At 43.1% G+C, this 19,838-nt stretch overlaps 1 pseudogene; it reads right to left on the reverse strand.

The window, feature by feature from the left end:
• Positions 1 to 1,080: 1,080 nt before the first annotated feature.
• LOC118658585 lies at positions 1,081 to 19,298 on the reverse strand (annotated as a pseudogene).
• Between the last annotated feature and the right edge of the window lie 540 nt (positions 19,299 to 19,838).

Genomic DNA, 19,838 nt, shown 5'->3' on the forward strand with positions numbered 1-19,838 from the left:
ATGCAACAATTAAAAAGAAATATCTCTTACTGTTTAAGATAGCATGGAGGAACCTGGAGAGCATCATGCTAAGCGAAATAGAGAAAGACAAGCATCACATGATCTCACTCATATGTGGAATCTAAGTAGCAAAATAAACTGATGAATGTTGTGGATCAAGAGACATGGAAGCATGGAACAGAGTGCAGAATCTCAAAGGAAAGCGGGGACACGTGGGTGGGTGGGAACTAATCAACCAAAGACTCTCTATGCGTAACCCATGGACACGGACAATGCGGTGGTGAAGGCCTGGGGTTGGGGCCATTGGCAAGCTAGAGGGAATCAATGGGGGGAAAGGGGCAACCTATGTAATACTTTCTTTTCTTTTTCTTTTTTAACTTAATTGGTTTATTATCAATCCACCCCCATTGTCAATTTTCCCCACTAGACTTCAAGCTTCGTGACAGCAGCGCCTTGTTTTGTTCACTGTTCAGTGAGTGCTTGGCACATCTGTGAAGGAATGAATGAAATGCCAGCTCCAATCTCCAAATTACAGTGGCCACATTGGGGAAATTTTTCTTCAGGAGGTAGAGTCTAACAGCATATCAAATAAAGACAGTGAATTCCGGGCCAGTGCAGTTTGACAGACATCATTTTAATGAGAACTTCTTCACCTGTGCTGGACTTCCTTCCTCAGAAGACTTCCTTTGTGTGGAAATCAGTATTTTGTACATCCAAAACCAACACCTAAACTCCAGCTGCAGCTGTCTTCCACCTTCCTCAACTTCAGAGTTCCAGCTCTAGAGGAGAGCACATTGTGGACAGAGGGTGAAGACTTGTGGGAAAAAGTGATAGTGACATACCTCATAGTTCACTTCCAGGTCTCCTCCCAAGCTAACTCACAACCTCCAAAATAAAGTCAAATAACCCAACAGGTGTGCACTTGCACCACACATTTTAAAAAGTGTGCCAGGATCTTTGATTCAGACCAGGTGCCCTCCCCACATGAGCAGGTGAGGAGGTCACTCCCACTTTTCCAATAGTAATAAATATGCTTGTGATCTGAGCAGCACAGGAGGTTGGCCGGGAAACCGTCCACTGCTACCGTGGGGCCAGGCCTTTCTCATAGCCCTCCATCTTGATGTCATTGAGCCCTAGCTCCTCATTTTGGTCAAACGTGCACTTCTAACGTTCCACCTTCATCTCTAGATCATTTTCAGATACATACACATTCTGCAAATAGCTGTTTATTGCTGGATCATTTATAATAAAGTGGGCCTCCATTTTACTCTATTCTCTGGTCCAACTTCTGGCTAAACTCCTGCAGTTTGTCCATCTGGCCAGGATTGGAACTGTCACCCAGTGTGAAAGTGTTCTTGGTCACCGGGTCCCAGATGTCTTTCAGCAGCCCCTCCAGTGTTGTGAACTTGCCCCCAGAAACAGCCATTCCCAACTCAAATTCCAGTTCTGGGATTTCCACATTGCATGTCCCAGGCTTGAGCAGGTCTCTGGTCATATCTGAGAGATCTGTGATATGGAGAGTGATCCTGGTGCTCAAGGGCTCTACTGCTCCTCCAGACTTTACCTCATTGGTTGGATGACCGCAGTACTGGCAGTTGGTAGCCATGATGATAACCTTCTTAAAGTGGGGGATTTGAACTAGCTTCATGTTGCTCTGAGCTGGAGCATTGCATTTTGTGTTGAACTGCAGTACTCCGTTTCTGAGATCTTCCTCTTGTGGCTTCTCTTCTGGTGCTTCTGCCTGGAGCTCCAGCATCTCCTTTTGATGCGGAGTCTGGTTATAATATGTGATCAGCAAGGCATCATCTTTCTGGGGAGCATGCAAGTTTTCCATCAAGCTGTTCCCTGAGGGGTCATTAATGATCATGGTGAAAGGAGAGGCCACCTGCTTTAGCTCTTTCAGTTTGACAATGAACTCATCAAGTTTTTCAGCTACAGCTTCTTCATTTGCCTTTCGTGTGGGCTGATCCTGTCCAGGCCAGAGAAGGCACGGCTGATCAATCCTTCAACAGTGTTCAAAGCTCCCTTCTGGCTAAAGGCAGGAATTTCAAAATCTAACTCTGGAATCCTTGTGGTGGCTGGCAATCAGTCTTCACTACTTCTCGGTTCATGTCCTCCAACCGCCCTGACCGTCAGAGTGTAGTGCACTCCCTGGCCCTGGATGCTGCCCAGTGACTGGACCTCCGTGTTATTCCAGCTGCAGTGCTTGCAGGAAAAGGAGCTGACGATCACTTCTCTGAAGAAGGGGATCGTGATGAACAGCATGCGTGTCACACCGTCCCATAGCTGTTCTTGCATAGTGACTTGATCTCCTTGGGCTGCTGGCCCTCGTCCTCAGCGCTAATGGGCTGGAAAAACAGGCCGCTGGGGCCGAAGTGGGCGAGGACACGGCTGTAGCCCCCACTTTTGTGAGTTTTACTTCCAGAAGCCACACCAGATTCTCACACTGAGGACAGGAGAAAAATCCCCTCCTGCTTCAGGCTGGGTGTGGGGAGGAAGTAGCTATTGTGAATACACCAGATCATGTGTTCTAACAAGGCCTGCCCTCAGGAAAAATCATTCCATCAGATCCTGACCACCTGGGGGAGAGAAATGCCCATCCTGCTCCTTTATCTTTCTTGTACTACCTAAGGAGGGCTGAGGAGCATATGTAAAGGCCACAGCCCAGGCAACAGACTCACAAATATGGGGCATAATCAAATGCCCCATCCCTATATCTCATCACCACATCACTGAAGGTCTGTTTACTGCAGTTCCTTTTTTCCAACACATTTCTGGCTATCAAGAAAAAACTACAAGGCATTCCAAAAGACAAAAAGTAGTCTGCAGAGACAGAGCAAGCATCAGAATTAGACATGCAAGGATGCTGGAACTTAAAACAATTGTTGTTAATATCTAGCTCTAATGGATAAAGTAGATAGCATGAAAAAACCCATAGGCAATATAAGCAGAGACGGGAATTCTAAGAGAGAATCAGAAATGAATGCTAGAGATCAAAACACTGTAACAAAAATGAAGAGTGCTTTTGTTGGGCTCATTTAGTAGACTGGACATGGCATCGAACAATCAGTGAGCCTGAGGACATGTCAACAGAAACTTCCAAAATGGAAGAGCAAAGAGAAACAAGACTGAAACACACACACACACACACACACACACACACACACACACACGCGCACACACACACACACACCAGAACAGAATACCCAAGGATGAGACATCTACAAAAGGTGACATATAAGTGTAATTATTGGGAAGACCAGGAGAAGAAGCAAGACAGAAAGAACCAGAAGGACTATTTGAGGAAATAATGACTTAAAATTTCCCCCAAATTAATATCAGACAACAAATTACAGACCCAGAAACCTCAGAATACAACAAGCAGGATAAATGCCAAAACAAAACCAAAAAACTATACCTAGGCATATTCAAACTTCAAAAACTCAAAGATAAAGAAAAAATCTTGGAAGGATCCAAAGGGGGGAAAAATCACCTTATTTGCCTGTAGACACTAAAATGATAGTAAAGAAATATTATGAACAACTCTATGCCCCCAAATTTGATAGTCTGCAGCGGTCGCCAACCGGTGGTCCGCGGACCACTGGTGGTCCGTGAGGTCCAAAAGGTTGGCGACTGCTGGTCTAGAGGAAATGTCCAATCTGCTAAAACTCACATAAAAAGAAATAGACAATCTGAATAGGCCTATATCTGTTAATACATTGAATCAATAATTAATAACTCCCTCAAACAGAAAGCACCAGGCTAGGTGGGTTGTTGGTGAATTTTACCAAACATGTAATGAAGAATTCATATTAATTCTTTATAATCTCTTCCAGAAGATAGAAGGAGAGGGAATTCTTCCAAACTCATTCTATGAGGCCAGCATTTCTCTAATTCAAAACCAGACAAAGACATTACAAGAAAAGGAAACTACAGACCATAGATGCAAAAATGCTCAACAAAATATTAGCAAATCACCAATGTATAAAGTAATTACCCATAATGACCTAGTAGGTTTATCCCAGGTATGCAAGGCAAGTTCGGCATTCAAAAATCAATCAATAGTCGGGACGGCCCCAGTGAGGTTGAAATGGCCCCGGTGAGGTCGGGATGGCCCCAATGAGGTTGAAACGGCCCTGGTGAGGTCGGGACGGCCCCGGGGAGGCTGGGACAGCCCCGGTGAGGCCAAAACGGCCCTGGTGAAGTCGGAATGGCCCCGGGGAGGTTGAGACGGCCCCGGTGAGGTTGAAACAGCCCCAGTGAGGCCGAGATGGCCCCGGTGAGGTTGGGACGGCTCCAGTGAGGTTGGAACAGATAATGGGGACCAGTATAGACTGATGCACAGGGGTAGATGCAGAGGCAGGGCAGCATTGAACAGACTGCCAAACTACAGTGGGAAGCCTGGGGAGGGTTTGGGGGGAGGGGATTAAGAGATCAACCGAAGGACTTATATGCATGCATATAAGAATAACCAATGGACACAAGACACTAGGGGGTAGGGGCTGGGGGAATGTCAATGGGGGGGAAAAAGGAGACATATGTAATACTCTTTATAAGACTTCAAGAAATAAAAATTATTAAAATAAATCAATCAATATAACCCCACTTTATTAACAAATTAAGGAAGAAAAATTACATGATGACATCAATGTATGCAGAAAAAGCATTTGACAAAATCCAATGCTGGTGCATAATGACAACTCCCAGAAAACTAGGAACAGAGAGAACTTCTTCAACTTCATAAAGAAATCTACAAAAAGTCTGTCTAGCATCATACTTTAAAAAAAAATATTGTTTAACTCAGTTAAACTTTAAAGTATTACATAAGTCTCCCTTTCCCCCATTAACCTCTACCCAGCTGCCCCCTCCCCCAGCACATGCCCTCCCCTCCCTCCCCGACCCAGTCTGTGTCCATTGGTTATGCTCATATACATGCATACAAGTCCTTTGGTTGATCTCTTACCCCCTCACCCCTCACCTTCCCTCATAGGTTGGACAGTCTGTTCAATGTTTCTATGACTGGTTCTATTTTTGTCATCACTTTATATTGTTCATTATATTCCACAAATGAGTGAGATCATGTGATATTTATCTTTCTCTGACTGGCTTATTTTGCTTAGCATGATGTACTCCAGTTCCATCCAGGTTGTTGCAAATGGTAAGAATTCCTTCTTTTTTACAGCAGCATAGTATTCCATTGCGTAGATGTACCACAGTTTTCTAATCCACTCATCTGCTGATGGGCACTTAGGCTGTTTCCAAATCTTAGCTATTGTAAATTGTACTGCTATGAACATGGGGGTGCATATGTCCTTCCTGATTGGTGTTTCTAGTTTCTTGGGATATATTCCTAGAAGTGGGATTACTGGGTTAAATGGAAGTTCCATTCTTAATTTTTTGAGGAAACACCATAGTATTTTCCACAGTGCCTGCACCAGTCTGCATTCCCGCCAGCAGTGCACAAGGGTTCCTTTTTCTCCACATCCTTGCCAGCACTTGTCGTTGTTGATTTGTTGATGATAGCCATTCTGACAGGTGTGATATGGTACCTCTTTGTTGTTTTGATTTGCATTTCTTGGATGATTGTGACTTTAGCATGTTTTCATATATCTCTTGGCCTTCTGCATGTCCTCTTTTGAAAAGTGTCTATATAGGTCCTTTGCCCATTTTGTGATTGGATTGTTTATCTTCCTTTTGTTAAGTTATATGAGTTCCCTATAAATTTTGGAGATTAAACCCTTATCGCAGATAACATTGGCAAATATGTTCTCCCATGCAGTGGGGCTTCTTGTTGTTTTGTTGATGGTTTCTTTTGTTGTACAGAAGCTTTTTATGTTGATGTAGTCCCATTTGTTTATTTTCTCCTTAGTCTCCATTGCCCTAGGAGCTGTGTCTGTGAAGATACTGCTACGACATATGTCTGCTATTTTACTGCCTATGGAGTCTTGTAGGATTTTTATGGTTTCCTATCTTACATTTAAGTCCTTTGGCTATTTTGAGTTTGTTTTTGTGTATGTTGTAAGTTGGTGATCTAGTTTCATTTTTTTTTTTGCATGTATCTGACCAAATTTCCCAGCACCATATATTGAAGAGACTCTCTTGAGTCCATTGTATGCTCTTGCCTCCTTTGTCAAATATTAATTGAACATAATGGCTTGGGTCAATTTTTGGGTTCCTCTGTTCTGTTTCATTGGTCTATATATCTGTTCTTGTGCCAGTACCAGGCAGTATTGAGAACCGTGGCTTGGTAATATAGCTTGATACCTGGTATTGTGATCCCTCCAACTTTGTTCTTCTATCTCAGGATTGCTGTGGCTACTTGAGGTCTTTTTTTTATTCCAGATGAATTTTTGGAGAGTTCGTTCTACATCTTTGAAATATGCCATTTGTATTTTAATGGGGGATTGCACTGAATCTGTAGATTGCTTTGGGTAGTATGGACATTTTAATGATGTTGATTCTACCAATCCATGAACATGGTATGTTCTTCTACTTGTTTATGTCTTCCTCTATCTCTTTTTTCAATGTCCTGTAGTTTTTTGAGTACAGGTCTTTTACCTCCTTAGTTAAGTTTATTCCCAAGTATCTTAATTTTTTTTGTGCCATGATAAATGGGATTGTGGTTGTTGTTGTTTTTTGTTTTTGTTTTATTTCGTTTCTCTATCTGTGAGCTCATTATTGGTGTATTAAAAGGCCATAGATTTCTGGGTGTTAATTTTGTATCCTGCTACATTGCCAAATTCGTTTATTAGGTCTAGTAGGTTTTTGATGGGGTCTTTGAGGTTTTCTATGTATAGTATCATGTCATCTGTGAATAAGGACTGTTTTACTTCTTCTTTTCCAATTTGGATGCCTTTTATTTCTTCTACTTGTCTGATCGCTATGGCTAGCACTTCTAGTACTATATTGAACAGGAGTGATGAAAGTGGGCATCCCTGTCTTGTTCCTGTTCTTAGGGGAAAAGAGTTTAGTTTTTGCCCATTGAGTATAATTTTGGCTATACGTTTGTCATATAAGGTTTTTATTATGTTGAGGTATGATCCCTCTCTTCCCACTTTGCTGAGAGTTTTTATCAAGAAAGGGTGTTGGATTTTGTCAAATGCTTTTTCTGCATCTCTTAATATGATTATGTGACTTATGTCTCTCCGTTTGTTTATGTGATGTATCACATGTATTGATTTGCAGATATTGTACCATCCTTGCATCCCCAAAATAAATCCCACTTGGTCATGGTGTATGATCTTTCTAATGTAATACTGAATTCGATTTTCTAGAATTTTGTTGAGGATTTTAGCATTTACGTTCATCTAGGAGAGGGGTGGGCAACCCCTGGCACAAGTGCCAAACATGGCACACCAGTCTTTTGCTGGCACCCAAAACCTTCTCTTATAATCTTCCATTTACAATTGTGAATCTTTGTTCTCAGTGATGAATTTTGTTAAGTCTCGCAATAGGAGTAGCCTGACAGATAAAAGTAGTAGCTCGTGCATATCTCTGAAGGTCACGAAGTATAAACTTAATGTAAAATCTCTGTCATCAATGATGCAGCAGCAAAAGTCCCAGTGATAATATCAAACGGAGTCATAAAGTTTTCTGTCGGACTATCAGTGTACATTAAAAAATAAATGTATTTTTCATCATCATATACTGTGTTTTTGTCGCTCGAATGAATTTTATTATTTCTTCAAGTTTCTTCACATACGTACACCGTAAGAGATATCAAGTAGGCATAACATGTTCTCAAAAAATTAGGGTTGGCACGCAAAAGAATTTTGAGTCAGAGATTTTGCTGGTTTTGGCACGCACTCACAAAAAGGTTGCCTACCCCTGATCTAGGATATTGGCGTGTAGTTCACTTTTTTTGTGGTGTCTATCTGGTTTTGGGATTAGGGTAATGCTGGCTTCATAGAATGAGCTTGGAAGTGTGCCTTCCTCTTGAATTTTTTGAAATAGTCTGAGGAGGATAGGTTTTTAGTTCTTCTTTGAATGCTTGGTAGAACTCCCCAGTAAAGCCGTCAGGACCAGGGCTTTTGTTTGCTGGAAGATTTTTTATTGCTGCTTCAATTTCTTTGGTAGTTATTGGCCTATTCAGGTTTTTTGATTCTTCTTGATTGAGTTTTGGGAGCTTGTATTTTTCTAAGAATATTTCCATTTAATCTAGGTTGTCCATTTTGTTGCAATAGAGTTGTTCATAGTAATTTCATAATTGTTTGTATTTCTGTGGGATCATTTGTTACTTCACCTCCTTCATTTCTGATTTTGTTTATTTGGGTCCTCTCTCTTTACTTCTTGGTGAGCCTGGCTAGAGGTTCATCAATCTTGTTATTCCTTTCAAAGAACCAGCTCTTGGTTTTGTTGATCTTTTGTATTGGTTTTTTGGTCTGGATGTCGTTTATCTCCGCTCTGATTTTTATTATTTCCTTCCTTCTGCTTACACTGGGCTTTTCTTTTTGCTCTCTTTCTAACTCTTTGAATTGTAGGGTTAGATAATTTATTACCATTTTTCTTGTTTTTTGAGGTAGGCCTGTAGAGCTATGAACTTCCCTCTCAAGACTGCTTTCACTGTGTCCCATAGATTTTGTATTGTTGTGTTTTCATTGTCATTTGTTGCTATGATGCTTTTTATTTCTTCTTTGATCTCTGACGTAACCCAATCATTGTTCAATAACATGCTATTTAACCTCCAGGTGTTTGATTTTTTAAAATTGTTTTTATTGTAGTTGATTTCTAGTTTTATGCCATTGTGATCTGAGAAGATGCTTGATACGATTTTTATCTTCTTAAATTTGAAGAGACTTTGCCTGTGTCCCAATATGTGGTCTGTCTTTGAAAATGACTCATGTGCACATGAGAATAATGTATATTCTGTGGCTTTGGGTGAAATGTTCTGAAGATATCAATTAATTCCATGTGATCTAGTAAGTCATTTAGGATTGATATTTCTTTGCTGATTTTTTGTTTAGAGGATTTGTCCAGTGGTGTTAATGGGGTATTAAAGTCTCCTACTATGACTTGATTGCTGTCAATCTCTCCCTTGATATCATCCAGAATTTTTTTTTATGTACTTAGGTGCTTCTGTATTGGATGAATATATGTTTACCAGTGCTATATTTTCTTCTTGAATTGCTCCCATTAGTATTATGAAGTGGCCTTCCTTATCTCTTGTTATGACCTTCACTTTGAGGTCTAATTTTTTATATATAAGTATTGCTACCCCAGCTTTTTTTCATTTCCATTCGCCTGAAAAACCTTTTTCCATCCCTTCACCATCAGTCTGTGTGAGGCCTTTGTTCTGAGGTGGGTTTCTTGTAGACAGCAGATGTATGGGTCATGTTTCCTTGTCCACTTACCTACCCAATGTCTTTTGATTGGGGCATTTAATCCATTTATATTTAAAGTTATTATTGATAGGTACTTGTTTGCCACCATTTTCATTCTTTATGCCTGTGTTCCTTCTTCCCTTCCTATTTCTTCTTTTTATAGCAGACCCTTTCACATTTATTGCATTGCTGATTTGGTGGTAATAAACTCCCTTAGTCCTTTTTATCTGTGAAGTTCCTGATTTTACCCTCAATTTTTATTGATAGCCTTGCTGGGTACAATATTCTTGGAATCAGACCCTTGCTTTGCATGACTTCGTATATTTTATTCCATTCCCTTCTGGCCTGATGTGTTTCTGTTGAGAAATCAGTTGATAGTCTGATGGGAGATCCTTTGTACCTAAATTTCTGTCTCTCTCTAGCAGCCTTTAAGATTCTTACTTTGTCATTGGTGTTTGCCAATTTAATTATAATGTGTCTTGGTGTCGGTCTTTTGGGATTTATCTTGTTTGGGACTCGGTGAGCTTCTTGTACTTGTGTGAATTTTTTCTTCCCTATATCAGGAAAGTTTTCTGTCAATACTTTTTCAAACAAGTTTTCTATTCCTTGCTCAATTTCCTCTCCTTCTCTCACTCCTATTATGTGGATGTTGTTTCGTTTCGTGTTGTCCCAAAGTTCCCTTAGGCTCCCCTCAGGTTTTTTAAGTTTTTTTTTCTAGATGCTGCTCTGGTTGGGTATTTTTTCTTACCTTGTCTTCTAGTTCACTTATGTGGTCCTCCACTTCTTCTAGTCTACTGTTGATGCTTTCTATTGAGTTCTTTATTGTAGTGATATCATTTTTCATTTCTTCTTGGTTCTTTTTCATTTCCTCTTTGTTCTTACATTGGTGAATTTGTCTTCCATCCTTTTCAGTGACCTTATGACCATTGCTCTGAATTCTTTCTCTGTCATATTGCTTGCTTCAATTTCATTTACTTTCTTTTCTGGTGATTCCTCCTTTTCTTTCATATGCAGGCTGTTTCTTTGTCTCCCCATGATTGCTCTCTCAGTGTGTCTGGTTATGTAGCTCTCCCCTGTGTTGACTTAAAGGCACAAAATACAACACAACAAGACAGAACGTACAGGGCACCAAACACAAATGTGTTCACAATACTAATAATCCCAAATAAAGGTGACCATCAGAGAAAAGAGAAGTAGGGAAAAGAAAGGAGTGCAAAAATGATATTGAGAAAAGGAAAAAATGTAAGAGAGAGAATAAAGTGAAGAAAAAAGAAGGGAAAAATATATGTATATGGGGAGAAAACTCCAATAAAACAACAACTAATCCAAAAAATGCAAACAACAGACACCCAAACAACAAACACCCAGATGAATCTGAGAAGGCAAAGCTTATTTCCAGAAGGTATGGTCAAGGAATTGAATGAATGGGGAAATAGCCACAATTCAGTATAGAGGAGGTAGAAAGAGAATGAGAGTGTAAGAAGAAAAGTAAAAAACAAAATACAATAAAATAAAAAAAATAAAAGAAACTATGTATAAAAATATATATAAAAGAATATATGTATAAATATATATATATATAAAATACATATAATTTTCCCCTTCCTTTAATCTGTCTATGTATGTATTCATTTACTATTAGAAAACAATAGGTCTGAGGTGGTGATTGAAATTAATTCAGCTATTAGTAGAAGAAGAGAACAAGTGAGGAGAGGAAAAACTGAAGTAAAAAACAAACAAACTAACTAACCAACCATTAAAGAAACAACACCATCAAGACAGAAAGAAAGAAAAAGGAAAAAAAAAGAGGAAGAAAAATATTTTTGGATAGTGAAGAAAGAGACGAGAGAAGTGTGCATGGACTTGGAGCAGGGGAGAGGAAATTAGATATATGAATAAAATCAATTTTTAACAGGGAGTAAAAAGAAAGGATAGAGAAAAACTAAAGCAGGAACAGGGTAAGAGAAACAGAGTGATAAAGGGGAAAAGTGAGGAAGAGAGTGTTGGCATAAAGAAAAAATTCAGATAGAGTAAAATAATGCTAAAAAATAAAAATGAAATGTAGAACACTAATCCTAAAATAAAATAAAATAAAATAATAAAATAAAATAAAGAAAAAATAAAATAAAACTTTAAAAGGTAAAGTAATAGTAGTAATAATAATAATTAAAAATAAAAAAATAATTAAAAATAAAAATATAATATAAAAGTAAAATTAAGTGAGAAAAACATTTTGGTTTCTTAAGTAAAAGATAAAAAATAAAAAAGTGAAGTAGTAAGGTCGTTCACTTCCTCTACTGTTCTGCTTGGCACATCTGTTTCCTATCAGGTAGTCAGCACAGTATTGAAGTTCCCTTCGATCCACCGTTCCTCTGTGTCATAAGCCACAATCCTGTTTTCAAGCAGGTGGGATCTCTCTGCTTCCTTTGTTTCCTAGCCTGCCTTTAGTTGTATTTACACAAGAGTCAATTTATGATACAACCCCTGGGTGGCAGTGTTTCTGTGTTAATAGCCAGGGCTAAAAGGCCCCTCTACCCAGTGTTCAGATTTTTCTTTCTCTGCTGCACTTAATATTTGGTTGGAGGGACGGACTGCCCGAGAGCTGGTTTCCTCCTCATCTCTCCTTATTCTGATCCCCAGTACCATAAAAACAACTTTCCCCTGCAGTCTCGGTGAGTATTTTTAATTGGAAGATCCTATGTACTGGACTGAGCAAGCAAAAGCAAGGAGTTAAAAAGGAAAAAAGCCAAAGACGACTTGCATCTTTTGACTCCCCTGGCACTGTGCAGCTGGTATAGAAATTCAGGCTGCCTTTCTGGGCCCAGCCCAGCTGTGGGCTAATATCTAGAGTCCCCTTCTGCTAGCAGCCCTGTGGACCCCCTTCCACATTTGAGAGCTACACTGACCCCAACGGCCGGCTGTGGATTTTGTGGAGCGCAGTCTTCCTCTGAGACTAGTCCCCGCTGGACGCATTTCTCCCTCCAGCCTGGATCCCAGATCTCACCTTTCTCTAGGCAATATCTGACCTTTCCATCAATGGATTGCCTCACCAGCTATGTTTAATTCGCCAATTCCAGGTGGGTGTTGTTTGATTCAGCTGTTCCTTCTATTTTCTCTGTGAGAAGGCGCAGGGCCTGTCCGCATATTCAGTCCCCTGGACAGACTTTCTTGGTGCCTGCAGTCGGGGAGGCTGGAGTCCTGGTGTTCGTGGGTTCGCAGCTGAGGCAGCTGGTCCCTGGACATTGTGGTTGTAAGGTTTCGGGAGGTATCTGAGGTCTCCCTGGTTGAAGGTAAGGCTGGGCTTTTGATCACAGCTGGTCTCCCCTTTAAGATGGCATGATCTGTATGGCAGAGCCGGTGCTCCGGGAGAGATTTCAGCAGCAGTAGAGGCTGCCCATCCAGGCGAGCTCGGTCCGCCAGTCCACAACAGTCCTGTGGAATATAGCTGTCCTTCTCTCACAAATACACGTCCACGCACTCTCCTTCCGTTCTCTCACTCACACACTATCTTGCAGCCTTCCATCCCATTGGCAGCCATCTTGGATCCCCCAAAGACTCAATATTATCTGTTTTTCTCAACTTGATCTATAGATTGAATGCAATCCCCGTCAAAATTCCAGAAAGTTTTCCTGTGGATACCAACAAAGTGATTCTAAAGTTTATATGAAGAGGCAAAAGAAGCAGAATAGGCAACTCAATATTGAACAAGAAGAACGGAGTTGGAGAACTGACACTACTGCAGAGCTATAGTAATCAATACAGTGTGGTACTGGTGAAAGAATAGACAAATAGGTCAATGAACAGAATAGAAAGCCAGAAATAGACCCGCATAAATATAGTCAACTGATCTTTGACAAAGTGGCAAAGGCAATACAATGGAGTAAAGATAGTCTTTTCAAAAAATGGTGCTAAAACAACTGGACATCCACATGTAAATGAATGAATGAATGAATGAATGAATCCCTAGCTGTTTTGGCTTAGTGGATAGAGTGTCAGCCTGTGGACTGCGGGGTCATGGGTTTGATTCTGGTCAAGGGCATGTACCTCAGTTGCAGGCTTGATGATTCCCAGCCCTGGTCGGGGCACATGCAGGAGGCAACCAGTGGATGTGTCTCTCTCACATAGATGTTTCTATCTCTCTGCTTCTCCCTTTCCCTTCCACTGTCTCTAAAAATCAATGAAAAATATCCTCAGGTGAGGGTTAACAACAAAAATAAATAAATAAATAAATAAATAAATAAATAAATAAATAAATAATAATCTAGGCACAACCCTTCACAAAAATTAACTCAAAATGGATCATAGGCCTAAATGTAAAACACAGAACTATAAAACTCTGGTGTGGTAATGACTTTTTAGATAGAACACTAAAGGCACAAACTGAACTAAATTAAAATTTAAATGTCCTGTACTCCTAAAGATACTGTTAAGAGAATAAGAAGACAAGCCACAGACTGGGAGAAAATATTTGCAAATGACATATCAGATAAAGGACTGTTATCCAAAGGACTGAATGGATAAATAAATCGTGCTACATTCATACGATGGAATATTATATAGTTCTAAAAAGAAATTGACTGTTGAGCCATGAAAAGACATGGAGGAACCTTAATGCATATTAATAAGTGAAAGAAGCCAATCTGAAAAGGCCACATATCGTATTCCAACTGTATGACAGTCTGGAAAAGGCAAAACTATGGAGACAGTGGAAGAATCAGTGGTTTCCAGGGGCTGGGGGCAAAGAGGATGAATTGGTGGAGCACAGAGGATTCTCAGGGTAGTGAAACTACTCTGTGTGATACTGTAATGGTGGATGCATTTGTCTCAAACCCATAGAACGTACAACATCAAGAGTGGACCTAATGTAAACTATGGACTTTGGGTGATAATGATGTGTCAGTGTGGGCTCACCTACTGTAACAAATGTAACTCTTCCATGTGGAATGGTGACAGTGGTAGATGCTTCTTGTATGTGGGGACAGGAGTACATGGGAAGTCTCTGTACCTTCCATTCAATTTTGCTGTGAACCTAAAACTGCTCTTTAAAAAAAGTGTACTTAAAATTAATGAGGGAAGGAAAGGATGGAGGTAAAAGAAGGATATCCAAGCCCAGCAGGCAGATTCCATTAGGTCTCAAGATCTGAGTAGAATCCCTGTGGTCCAAGGCCTTACCTTCTGCACCCATGACTCCCCTCTTGGAATCACTCCATTTTCTTGAAGTGTAGAACATATTTGCAGCTCAGTAGCTCTCTTTGCCTATTTCCTGCCTGTAGAATGTTGGCAGTCCAACCACTGCCCTTTTTCACTTTCTCCCTTTCAGTCTAAACATGAGTTTTCTGCTGATACAACATTCTCAAATACCTGTGTGTCTCCCGTGTTTGTCATGGGGATGCACACCATCAGAGAAGAGGGTCCTCCACAGATCTTTCCTGGGCCAGCCCATCCCATTCCCGGCTTCTGCCGAGATGGTTGAGTGCAAACACAAGTCACACACTTAATTTCTCCAGCCACATTGTTGGCTTTTTGTGCAATGCACACTTTCCCAAACACAATCTCCTAATTTGAGCATCTTTTGCTATTTGGACATACTGAGAATTTCCCCCATCAGGTGCTGGTTCATTTTTGCTTGACAATTTCTTCCTCAATTTATCTCTTTCCTCTCACATTTTACTATACACAAGGAGAAATCAGGCTGCATTTTCAACATTTTGCTTAGAAATCTTCTCAGATTTATTATTTACAAGTTCTGCTTTTCACTTTTCACCCAAGTTCTTTACACTTTATAACCAGTTCCCTCCAGTCTGCAGTGCTGTGTCCCTCCCTCCCTTCTGCGCACTCACTGGCAGTGTCGCCAATGTCCACCAACAGTCTATTCAAGCCAGTCCAGGCCTTTTCCATCCCCTGTCTCAAAAATTTCAAGCCATTACTGAATTCCAAAGCACTTCTACATTTTCAGGTATTTGCTGCATCCAGGTGACAGGATTTGTATTTGTTTCCTGGGGCTGCTATAACAGAGTTTCACAAACTGGGAGGCTTGAAAAAAACAGAAATTTATTCCCCCACAGTTCTGGAGGCTGGAATTCTGAAATTAGGGAGGGTGTTGGCCGGGCTGCGTCCTCATCTGGCCCTCATCTGGCCTGATCTGGGCTCTTCCGAGCTCGTCCTGGTTGTTGGCAGGTTTTAGCTCCTGTGGCAGTGGGATCCAGATCCCCATTTCCTCTTGGCCTTCAGCTGGGCTGCACTGAGCTCCCAGAGGTCACACACATTCCTCAGCCTGTGGCCCCTCTGTCTTCACACCACAGCAGCAGTAACATCCTTCTCACACTGTGACTCCTGGACTTCCTTCTGCAATCAGCCAGGGAAAACTCTGATTTTTAAAGGGCCCTGCTATCAGGTCAGGCCCACCGGGGGAGTGATCGTCCACCCCACTGATCAGGGACCATGACTCCATCTGCAGAAGCTGATGGCAGCACCTAATTAGCATTTGATTGGATAACTGGGAGAAGTTGTGTGCACCAGACAGGAATGTCAGGGCCTCTTAAGATCTGCTCCTCTCTGTTCCACCCAAGGACAGCCGGGGTCCACCCTCACTCCTCCCTTACCCACAGGGAATAGATGCTTGAGCCTTGATGATGGCTCTCCTTTCCATCTGTAGGGCCTCAGAAAGTTACATCCTGCCTCTGAACATCCATTTCTGCAGCTGCAGTGTGGGGATCCTGAAGACCCAGCGTCACAACCAGGCAGAACCCCTGGCCCAGACTGCACCGCCTCTGCTATCATCGGTGTCCTCCTGTGGCTCCAGGAAGTGGGAGACAGTGACACCGCTCCTGTTCCAGGAATCCCTTAGTTCTGTGGTCCTGGGAATCCCCTTACTCTCTCTCATGCACTTGAAGAGACAGAAGGAACAGATGAAGCCCATCGTGAGGGCTGTGGCCGTGGGGATAAGACCATCCTTGCTTTCTGCCTGGTGGGTGAGGTGACTGTGGGTTGGAGGTGGGCGGACAAGCAGAAAGGTGAAGGTTCGGAGCAGGGTTCTGGGGAGAGGAGGATGAATGGTCCAAGGTCCCTTCTGCAATCAGCTGTCCTGTGGAAGACCCCACGCCTGGCCTGACTCTGACCTGTCTCTTATTTATACAGAAAGAGGGCTGGGCACTCTGCATTTGTGTGGCCAAAGTCACAGTGTGCGGGACATGACTAAATGGCAGACTCTCATCAAAAGCAGATGTTTATCTCCAGATGCCATCCCATTGAGTGCATAGCCTGAACAAATAAACAAATTACTCTGCAATTTCAGAAGAAAGCATTCCTGTCAGGAATGGCTTTCTGTGAATTTCAAAGGAGAAGGTTCCAAAACAGAAATCTGCTTAGATTGGAAATGATACCCCCTTCAACTCAATTATTTCCTTATGTTCAGAGTCTGATAGAATGAGGTGCAGACTGAGGCCCTGCTGCCCACATGGTGCTGAAAAGACTGGATAGATTCTGTGCAGCAGGAAGTATTTCACTCATTCGCTTGCTGAGCACACTCACCTGCAAGTGTGAGCACGTCTATGCCCTGCTCCCTGACCAATCCCCAGGAGGTAAGAGCCAGCTGATGACCACAGTGGGGCAGAGGGATGGAGTGGCCTACCCCAGGGATTTGGACCCGGGCAGAGGGAGGGCATCCAGGCAAAGGCGGTAGGGGACAGAGGGGAGTGCAGAGCTTGGTGCTATCTCACTGCAGCTGGAACCCAGTGTGGAAGAGGGAGGGGTGGATGCTGAGCCATCTTTATGAGGCAGGCCTTCAGTAAGCATGGGCGAGGGGAGCAAAGGACCCACACCTTCCAAGTGCCAAGCCTCGGCAGGGAGACCGGTGGAGCCCCGACGAATGAGCTGGAAACAGCAACTTAGGAGGTGACAGTGGTACCTGCCCACACTGTAGGGTCCTCCACAAACATGTCTGCAGACAGGCTGCCCACAGCCTAGGAGGGCATCAGGAGGCTCCTGGCCCCTTGCTGAGGATGCCAACTTCTGACCAGATCTATGGCCTGCTTGATCCCTAACCTCTGGCTCCTTGGGCTTTGGCCACCAGGATTTGCACAGGAGACTAACCAGGAGCCCTGCCTAGGGCTGGCCTTTTCCCTGCTGACTCCAGAGCTATGTTTGGTTAGGGAACACATGCCTGGCATGGTCCTCAGGAACAGTGGGGACAGCAGTGTGAGGGGACAGAGGGAGGGCCAGTCTGGTTCCCTGGCAAAGGGGCCAGTGGGAGAGTGTTCTGAACTTTCCCAAGCCCGCACATCTTTTCCCTGAGGGAGAAGCTGCGGGAGGGATATGAGGAGAGACCCTTGGTTTACTCCCCATCACCTACAGACAGGAGGGAGTGAGCCCCAGGCCCCACCGCACCCCTGCGGAGGCGAGAGCAGAAAACGGGCTCAGAGCGGCCCTCTGGGCAGTGCAGATCTGCTCAGCAGGGGAGGCCTTTCTCCTCAACTCCAGTCCTGTATTTCTGGGTCGTCACTCAAAGAGGCCAAACAAGTTTCAAAAAGCTGAAGAAAGTCTAAATTAAAAAGGAGGAAAAGTCACTGATACAGAATCTTCAAATGACGAGGCTCTACTATGATTAATAAATACATTATGGACTAATTAATCGTTTGTGCTCCGTTCCTCTCACAAAGGATCATTCTGGCTTACAATGAAACATCTATGCAACACTGAAAACTGGATTAGGGCTTAGGGAGCTCTCACCCTCTTGTTGAGGAGACAGACCAGGAAAGGGGGCAGAGACACCTGGAGGAGTCTCTCCGGAGTCCCTGGGTGGAGGCCACATGAGCGGGTGTGTGATGGCCCTGGAGGGACGTGAGCCACTGCAGTGGTCCCAGAGAAGCAGGCTCTTTCCAGAAGCCTCATCCCCCTGAGCTGCCAGGGCTGATCTTTGAGGGGGGGTTGGGGCAAGTGCCCCACACTCTTGTCCTGGAAGCTACCAGTTGCCTCTGTAATCTGCAAGTGTTGGAACTGAACATCTATTAGATTAGGGAGGATTCCCGGGCCTTGTAAGTGCTGGTGCTCCTGGCTGATTTTTATTTTTTTGTAAGCAGAAATGCAAACAGCCATGTTAAGCCTTGTTTTCCTTCTCTCTTCCTTCTGAGCGTCTGGATCAGCATAGTTAAAATGTGTCCTGATATTGCAAGGCACGTTTAAAAAACACACCATTGAATTTACTGTCCGACCACAGAAATAAACTGCTGAGATTGATGAAGACGTGACCTCCTCCCTGCCACCTCCGTGAATGGGCCAGTGTCAACACACAGACAGGGCTGAATGCATCAATGGACTCATCTGAAATTACACAAACACTAGGGGCCCTGCAGACCCACATGAAGACAGGCAGACACATGAAAACTTGAAACACATGGAAATTCACAGGCCCACCCGGAAGGAAACACAAAGATGCACAGAAGAATGGAGGCCCACATGAAAATAGGTAGGCTCATGGGGACATGCAGACACGTGCAGATAGGCACACACAGCATATACTCAGTGCACCTTGTTCTGAAAGATCTTAGAACAGCTCATAAAGGACACAGAATTTCTCTGAAAATAGATTAGTTACAAGAAAGAAAATGGGAGAAAGGACAGTGATGTCACATAGAGCTGGGAATGAAAGCAGAGACACAGCGATGACAATGTGGTGATAGCCAGGGTTCCTGAATCAGTCCTCATGCACCTGAGCTGATGGGTATAACTGTTCCACATGTCACAGGTGAGGATCTGCAGGCCCGGGAGCCTGTTTTGCATCTTTTGATGCTGTCCCCAGGTGAAGTGCAGAACCTTCCGGCAGGAGCTGCTCTCAGCAATGTTGATGACCAGCACCAGGCATACCTGGCACACGTTGGTGCCTATTAGTGACAGGACAGGCCTTCCACCTGAGGTTGCTGTGCTGTCAGTGTCCTCCATGCTCCAGATGAATGCGGTGGCTTTGGAATTGAAAAGGGCCATTGCTGCGTCGTGAGGGGCTGCCTTCTCGAGCTGAGTGTTGTTTAGGGATCAGAGAGGGTACTCTGAGGACAGGCTGGAGACAGGTTTGGACACACCCTTATGTCACCATCTCTCTGTCCTTTGTTGAGACAGAGGTAAGGTGGACGTCCAAAAGATGGTTCCAGTTGTGCAGCCATATGGCCACAAGCATTTCCCTCTCTCTCCAGGCCCTTCCCATCTTTAGCCATCTGGGTGGGAGGGAGCACCCTGGTGGGAGGGAGCAGCCTGGGTGGGAGGGTGCAGCCTGGTGGGAGGGAGCAGTCTGGTGAGAGGGAGCAGCCTGGGAGAGAGGGAGCAGCCTAGGAGAGAAGGAGCAGCTGGGTGAGGTATAACAGCTGTGTGAGGTGAGCAGCCATGTGAGAGGGAGCCACCCCAGATGTCTATGGAGCATTGATGAAGCTGAGACATGCTGGAGCTGGCTGAGAGGTCCTTTTTCTTTTCTTTTCTTTTTTTTAATTAAATCTTTATTGTTCAGATTATTACATTTGTTCCTCTTTTTTC

Source organism: Myotis myotis, unplaced genomic scaffold (assembly GCF_014108235.1).
Source record: "Myotis myotis isolate mMyoMyo1 unplaced genomic scaffold, mMyoMyo1.p scaffold_m19_p_6, whole genome shotgun sequence".
NCBI lineage: Eukaryota > Metazoa > Chordata > Mammalia > Chiroptera > Vespertilionidae > Myotis > Myotis myotis.